Here is a 6,806-nt window from a genome sequence, read left to right as displayed (position 1 = left end):
CTGTGTTTGAGGGTGAGGGAGGATTTGGTTGGGCTGGGTTTGAGGGTGAGAGAGAGTCTGAGGGTGAGGGAGGGTTTGGGGTATGGATGGATTTGAGGGTGAGGGAGGATTTGGGGGGCTGGGTATGAGGGTGAGGGAGAGGGTGAGGGAGAGTTTTAGGGTTAGGGAGGGTCTGGGACTGAGGGAGAGTTTGGGGTGGGGCTGGGTTTGGGACTGAGGGTTTGGGGTGGAGCTGGGTTTGGGGTGGGTTTCGGTTTGAGGGTGATGGAGGGTTTGGGATGGGGCTTGGTTTGAGGGTGAGGGTGGATTTGGGGTGGGGCTGGGTATGGGAGTGAGGGAGGGTTTGGAGTGGGGCTGGGGTTGAGGGTGAGGGAGGGGTTGAGATGGAGCTGGGTTTGAGGTGGGTTTCGGTTTGAGGGTGAGGGAGGATTTGGGATGGGGCTGGGTTTGGGGTGGGTTTCGGTTTGAGGGTGAGGGAGGGTTTGGGATGGGGCTGGGTTTGAGGTTGAGGATGGATTTGGGGTGGGGCTGGGTTTGGGTTGGGGCTGGGTTTGGGGTCGGATTCTGGTTTGGTGTGGGGGTGGGTTTGAGGTTGGATTTGGGTTTGGGTTTGGGGTGGGGGGCGGCTGGGTTTGGGGGTGAGGGAGTGTTTGGAGTGGGGCTGGGTTTGAGGGTGGAGTTGGTTTGGGTTGGGGCTGGGTTTGGGGTCGGATTTGAGTTTGGGGTTGGGTTCTGGTTTGTTGTGGGGGTGGGTTTGAGGTTAGATTTGGATTTGGGGTGGGGGCGGCTGGGTTTGGGGGTGAGGGAGGGTTTGGGGTGAGGGAGGGTTTGGGAGTGAGGGAGGGGTTGGGGTGGGGCTGGGTTTGAGGGTGAGGGAGGGGTTTGGGTGGGGCTAGGTTTGGGGTGGGTTTCGGTTTGAGGGTGAGGGAGGGTTTGGGGTGGGGCTGGCTTTGGGGGTGAGGGAGGGTTTGGGGTGGGGCTGGGTTGGAGAGTGAGGGAGGATTTAGGGTGAAGGAGGGTTTGGGGTGGGGCTGGGTTTGGTGTGGGGGGGTTGGGGGTGAGGGGCGGTTTGGGTGTGGGGGTGAGGGAGGGTTTGGGGGTGGGGTTGAGGGAGGGTTTGGGGTGAGGCGGGTTTGGGTTTGGGGATGAGGGGAAGTTTGGGGGTGAGGGTGGTATGGGGGTGAGGGTGGGTGTGTGTTTGGGGGTGAGGTTGAGGGGGTTTTGTGGGTGAGAAAGGGTTTGGGGTGAGAGAGGGTTTGTGTTTGGGGTGAGGGGGGTTTGGGGGTGAGGGAGGGTTTGGCGTGAGGGTGAAGGGGTTTGGGTTTGGGGGTGAGGTGAGGTGGGGTTTGGGTTTGGGGGGTGAGACAGGGTTTGGGGTGAGGGGGTTTGAGTTTGGGGCTGAGGGAGGGTTTGGGGGTGAGGGGGGTTGGGAGGGTGAGGGGGGTTTGGGTTTGGGGTGATGGAGGGTTTGGAGTGGGGCTGGGTTTGGGGGTGAGCGGGATTTGGGGTGAGGGAGGGTTAAGGTTTGGGGGTGAGGGTGAGGGGGTGGGGGTGATGGGGGTTTGGGGGTGAGGATGGTTTGGGGGTGAGGATGGTTTGGGTTTGGGGGTGAGGGGTTTGGATTTGGGGCTGAGGGAGGGTTTGTGGGTTTGGGGATGAGGGGGCGTTTGGGGGTGAGGGGGCGTTTGGGGGTGAGGGGGCGTTTGGGTTTGGGGGTGAGGGAGGGTTTAGGTTTGGGGGTGAGGGTAGGTTTGGGGTGAGGGAAGGTTTGGGTTTGGGGTGAGGGAGGTTGGGTTTGGGGGTGCGGGTGGGTTTGGGTTTGGGGGTGAGGGAGGGTTTGGGAGTGAGGGAGGGCTTGTGTTTGGGGGTGATGGGGGTTGGGTTTTGGGGTGGGGGATTGGGTTTGGGGGTGGGGGAGGGTTTGGGGTGAGATGGGGTTTGGGAGTGAGGGGGGGTTGTGTTTGGGGGTGTTGGGGATTTGGGGGCGAGGGTAAGGGAGGGTATGGATTTGAGGGTGAGGGAGGGTTTGGGGGTGAGAGGGGGGTTTGGGTTTGGGGTGAGGGAGGGTTTGGGTTTGGGGGTGAGGGGAGGGTTTGAGGATGAGGGTGAGGGTTTGGGGGGTGAGGGGGGTTTGAGGGTGAGGGTTTGGGGGTGAGGGGGCGTTTGGGGGTGAGGGAGGGTTTGGGTTGGGGGGTTTGGGTTTGGGTGTGAGGGGGTGAGGGAGTTGTGTTTGGGGGTGAGGGGGTGTTGTGTTTGGGGGTAAGGGAAGGTTTGGGCTTGGGGGTGAGGGAGGGGTTGTGTTTGGGGGTGTGAGGGGGTTGTGTTTGGGGGTGTGAGGGGGTTGTGTTTGGGGGTGAGGGGGTTGTGTTTGGGGGTGAGGGAGGGGTTGTGTTTGGGGGTGTGAGGGGGTTGTGTTTGGGGGTGAGGGGGTTGTGTTTGGGGGTGAGGGGGGTTGTGTTTGGGGGGTTTGGGGGTGAGGGGGTTGTGTTTGGGGGTGAGGGGGTTGTGTTTGGGGGTGTGAGGGGGGTGTTGTGTTTGGGGGTAAGGGAAGGTTTGGGTTTGGGGGTGAGGGAGGGTTTGGGTTTGGGGGTGAGGGAGGGGTTGTGTTTGGGGGTGTGAGGGGGTTGTGTTTGGGGGTGAGGGGGGGTTGTGTTTGGGGGGTTTGGGGGTGAGGGGGTTGTGTTTGGGGAGTGTGAGGGGGTGAGGGGGTTGTGTTTGGGGGTGAGGGAGGGGGCTGTGTTTGGGGGGTGTGAGGGGGTGAGGGGGTTGTGTTTGGGGGGTGTGAGGGGGTTGTGTTTGGGGGTGAGGGAGGGGGTTGTGTTTGGGGGTGAGGGAGGGGGTTGTGTTTGGGGGTGATGGGGGGTTTGTGTTTGGGGGTGAAGGTTTGGGTTTGGGATGATTCGGGGGTGATGGGGGGGTGATGGGGGGGTGATGGGGGGAGGGGGGGTGATGGGGTGTTGATGGCGGGGGGGGGGCTGTACCTTGTAGACCTCGGCGACATCCTTGAGCGGGCTGATCTTGTGGTCCTTGTGTTCGTGGGAGACGGCGCACACCACACAGATAGCCGCCCGGTCATTCTCGCAGAACAGCTTGAGTTTCTCGTCGTGCTGCTCGCAGCGGGGGGCAGTGTCCGCCTCTCGGGGCTTGGAGCTCAGCCTGCGGACACTCTCTACCATGCTGGCGGCGAAGCGGTTCGGCCTGACACTGCGCTGGGAGAACTCCTGCCGGCACTTGGGGCAGGCGATGCTCTCGTTCTTGTCCCAGTAGCCGAGGATGCAACTCTTGCAGAAGTTGTGTCCGCAGTCAACCATCACAGGCTCGGAGTAAAACTCCATACAGATCGGGCAGATCACTTCATTGACGAGGTTCTCCAGTTCCTTGTCGCTGGCCATTCCCTCTCCCCCTTTCTTAATATTAAGAAATAATCAAAACCCCCTTTAAAACAGATATTTCTGCAATCTTTTTTGCAAGCAAATCCCCCCCTCCAGTGCTTTATCACAATTCTAAAATTGTCCACGCTTTTCCATCCTCCTTCAGGCAAAGTTCCCCTTTTGCTTCTATTCTTTCCCCTTTTGGAGAAAGTGCTCCAACCAGCGGCGCCCGGACTCGAACCACCACCGCCGCCGCTGCTCTCTTTGACGTCTCCAGGGATCGCCTCGCTCTTCTGCTGCTGCTGCTGCTGCTTGTCGTCCCCATGGTCCACCGAGAGGCGGCGCTGCGCCCACCGGAAATCAATAGAAACCCCCCAGGCCGGAAGTGAAGCCACACCCCCAACCTGTGCAGTTGGCCCTGGGGAGGGAATGGACCCAAGAGGTCTGCATTTATCTAGCGCTTTCCACCAGCACCAGGAAAGCCTCCACCAAGCCTGAGCTGAAGGAGGTGTCCGGCCTCAAAACGTCAACTCAGTCCTTTTGTCCCCCTCCTCTCCGTGGGACCTGCTGAGGGGAGAAAGCGGGGGAAATAGGGATTGAGAAACTTATCACCCATGATTGAGTGGTGGAGCAGAATCGTAGACTCCCTACAGCGTAGGAACGGGCCATTCTGCCCGACACGTCCATGCCCACCTTCCGAGGAATAACCTACCCAAACCCTATTGCTCTAAATTTACCCCTGACTAATGCATCTAACCTACACATCCCTGGACACCATGAGGCACAGCCAATCCACCCGAACCTAGACATCTTTGGATTGTGGGAGGAAACCCACCCAGATGCAGGGGGAATGTCTGAACGGCCTAATTTCTGCTCCCTAAGTCTTGTGGTTTCCTCCAGCATTCTCTGGGATAGATTCCAGAGAAGTAAATCGTTTTGGAGGGTTCTGACACAAAGCGGCTGCAGGCGTGATGGGGAGAATGGCCTCCATCAGCATTTTGGAATACATTCCCTCCAGTGTGGAAGCAGGCCGTTCAGCCCATTGATTCCGCATTGACCTTCCCAAGAGCCTCCCAACCCCAGTACCCTATCCCTGCATTTGCCATGGCTAACCCGCCTAGCCCCACACATCCCTGAGCGCTAAAATGGCCAATCCACCCTGACCGGCACATCTTTGGACTGTGGGAGGAAACCCGCACAGACCCGGGGAGAACGTGCAAACTCCACACAGACAGTCTCCCGAGGGCTGGAATCGAACCCGGGTCGCTGAGACTGTGAGATACAGGTGTTAACCACAGAGACACCCTCCACGGTACCGTTGGGAGTGCCTTAAACCCAGTGATGCATTATTCTGGTCTTCTGGAGCTCACTTAACAGAGCTGGACTGGAGAGGAGAACTTTCCAGAACTTCCCCTCCCGCCCCCATGTGAAACTGGCCACGGGCGGCGTCCCTTGACCTTGAAGTCGATACAGAGAAATTGCAGCCTCGGGTTGAAGGACAGGCGTTTGGATTCAGATGAGGAAGCCTTTCTTGACTTGGGGGATGGTGCATCTTTGGGATTCCAACTCCGGGAGAGCTGTGCATGATAGCTTTGTGGGCTGAGTGCCAGTTCAAGACAGAGGTCCAGAAACAAGGAAAATCCAACGATATGCAGGACGATAGAAAATCTTGCTCTGTCCTACCCCCTCCCTGTCCTTAATCTTTCTGCTTGACTTCGCCATCTGCTGCCAATCATTTCTGTGCACCATCTAGTGGCTGCTGCAGGAACTGTTAATGGTTCCTTTGCAATGCTGGTATGTGCTGGAGTGATGTGGAGGAGCCAGTGGGGTGGGCAAAATGGAAAATCACACAACACCAGGTTATTATCCAACAGGTTTATTTGGAAACACAAGCTTTCAGAGTGTTGCTCCTCCATCAGGTTTCTGTGCAGCAGGTCCATAAGAGACAGGATTTATAGCAACAGATTACAGTGTCATGCAGCTGAAATGATATGTTGAACAAACCTAGATTGCGATTAAGTGTTTCATTTTTTTAGAATGGGTTGCAGGTTTCAGTTCATTAATACGAAATTCACAGATCTACTTTTAAGTCGCATTCTCGAGATAACAAGGTTTTATTTTTAAAAGTGACATCTCAGCTCAGTCAATGTATTAAAGGTAGAGTTAGAGTGTGCCTTTATCCTAATCTTGAGGCAGACTGGTTCTATTTTCAAAGTGGAATTTATAAAATATTACATGGATTGACTGCTTGCAGATTGTGTGCTTTTTGAGCGAAATAGAATGTATCTGCAAATATAATTCTGCAAATACACTAGAATACCACTTTAATACATTGTCTGAGCTGAGGTGTCATCTATGTTACAGAGTAAAGATTAGAGTGGTGCTGGAGAAACGCAGCAGGTCAGGCAGCATCCGAGGATCGGGAAAGATCAATGTTTCGGGCAAAAGCCCTTCATCAGGAATGAGGCTGGGAGCCCCTCGGGGGTGGAGAGATAAATGGGAGGGGGTGGCGCTGGGGAGAAGGTGTTTGAGAGTGCAATAGGTGGATGAAGGTGGGGGTAAAGGTGATAGGTTGGAGAGGTAGGTGGAGTGGATACATGGGAAAGAAGATTGACAGGTGGGACAGGTCATGAGGACGGCGCTGAGCTGGAAGGTTGGAACTGGGATAAGGTAGAGTGGGAGGGGAAATGAGGAAACTGGTGAAGTTATAGAGTTCTTAAATGCTAATTGTGTTCTCTGCACAGGGATGCTATTACACAGCGCTGAGTGTATTCGTTTCATAACCATAACCATTTCTAATTAAAGGAACAGTTTACAAGCAGAGATAATTGGGGCAGTCAGACAACAACAAAAGTGAGTGAAAGGTAGGAAGATGGACTGGCAGGGGACTAAATTAAAATAGATTTGCATGTTAATAAACCAACCCACCTCAATTTGAATCAGCTGTTCTGCCCAATATTTCAACAGAGTCTGTTCCCAGCACAAAACCTGTCACCGTGATCTGTCTGCGCACACAGTTGCACATATGGTTTCATGGAATAGAATCCGTACAGTGTGGATGTAGGCCATTCAGCCCATTGAGCTGACACCGACCATCCAAAGAGAATCTTCCCTATCCCTGTAACCCTGCATTTCCCGTGGCTAACCTACCTAGCCTGCACATCCTTGGACTATAGGAGGAAACCGGAGAAAACCAAGCAGGCGGGGAAGGGTGTGCAAGGTCCAGACGGACAGTTGCCTGAGCCCGAACTGAACCAAGGTCCATGACGCTATGGGATAGCAGCGCTAACTACTGAGCGATCATGCCCGCATAACATGAAACTTTAAAGTAGTTGTAGGATTTGGGAACAGATAGCAACAACTCAGATCAGTCTGTAGGTTTTTGTTGCAAGATGACACTTAGTCCTGGTCTATGTTAAATTGTAACTCAGAGGC

The sequence above is a fragment of the Hemiscyllium ocellatum genome, chromosome 35, assembly GCF_020745735.1.
Source record: "Hemiscyllium ocellatum isolate sHemOce1 chromosome 35, sHemOce1.pat.X.cur, whole genome shotgun sequence".
In the NCBI taxonomy this organism is placed as follows: domain Eukaryota; kingdom Metazoa; phylum Chordata; class Chondrichthyes; order Orectolobiformes; family Hemiscylliidae; genus Hemiscyllium; species Hemiscyllium ocellatum.
This window is presented reverse-complemented; position numbering follows the sequence as displayed.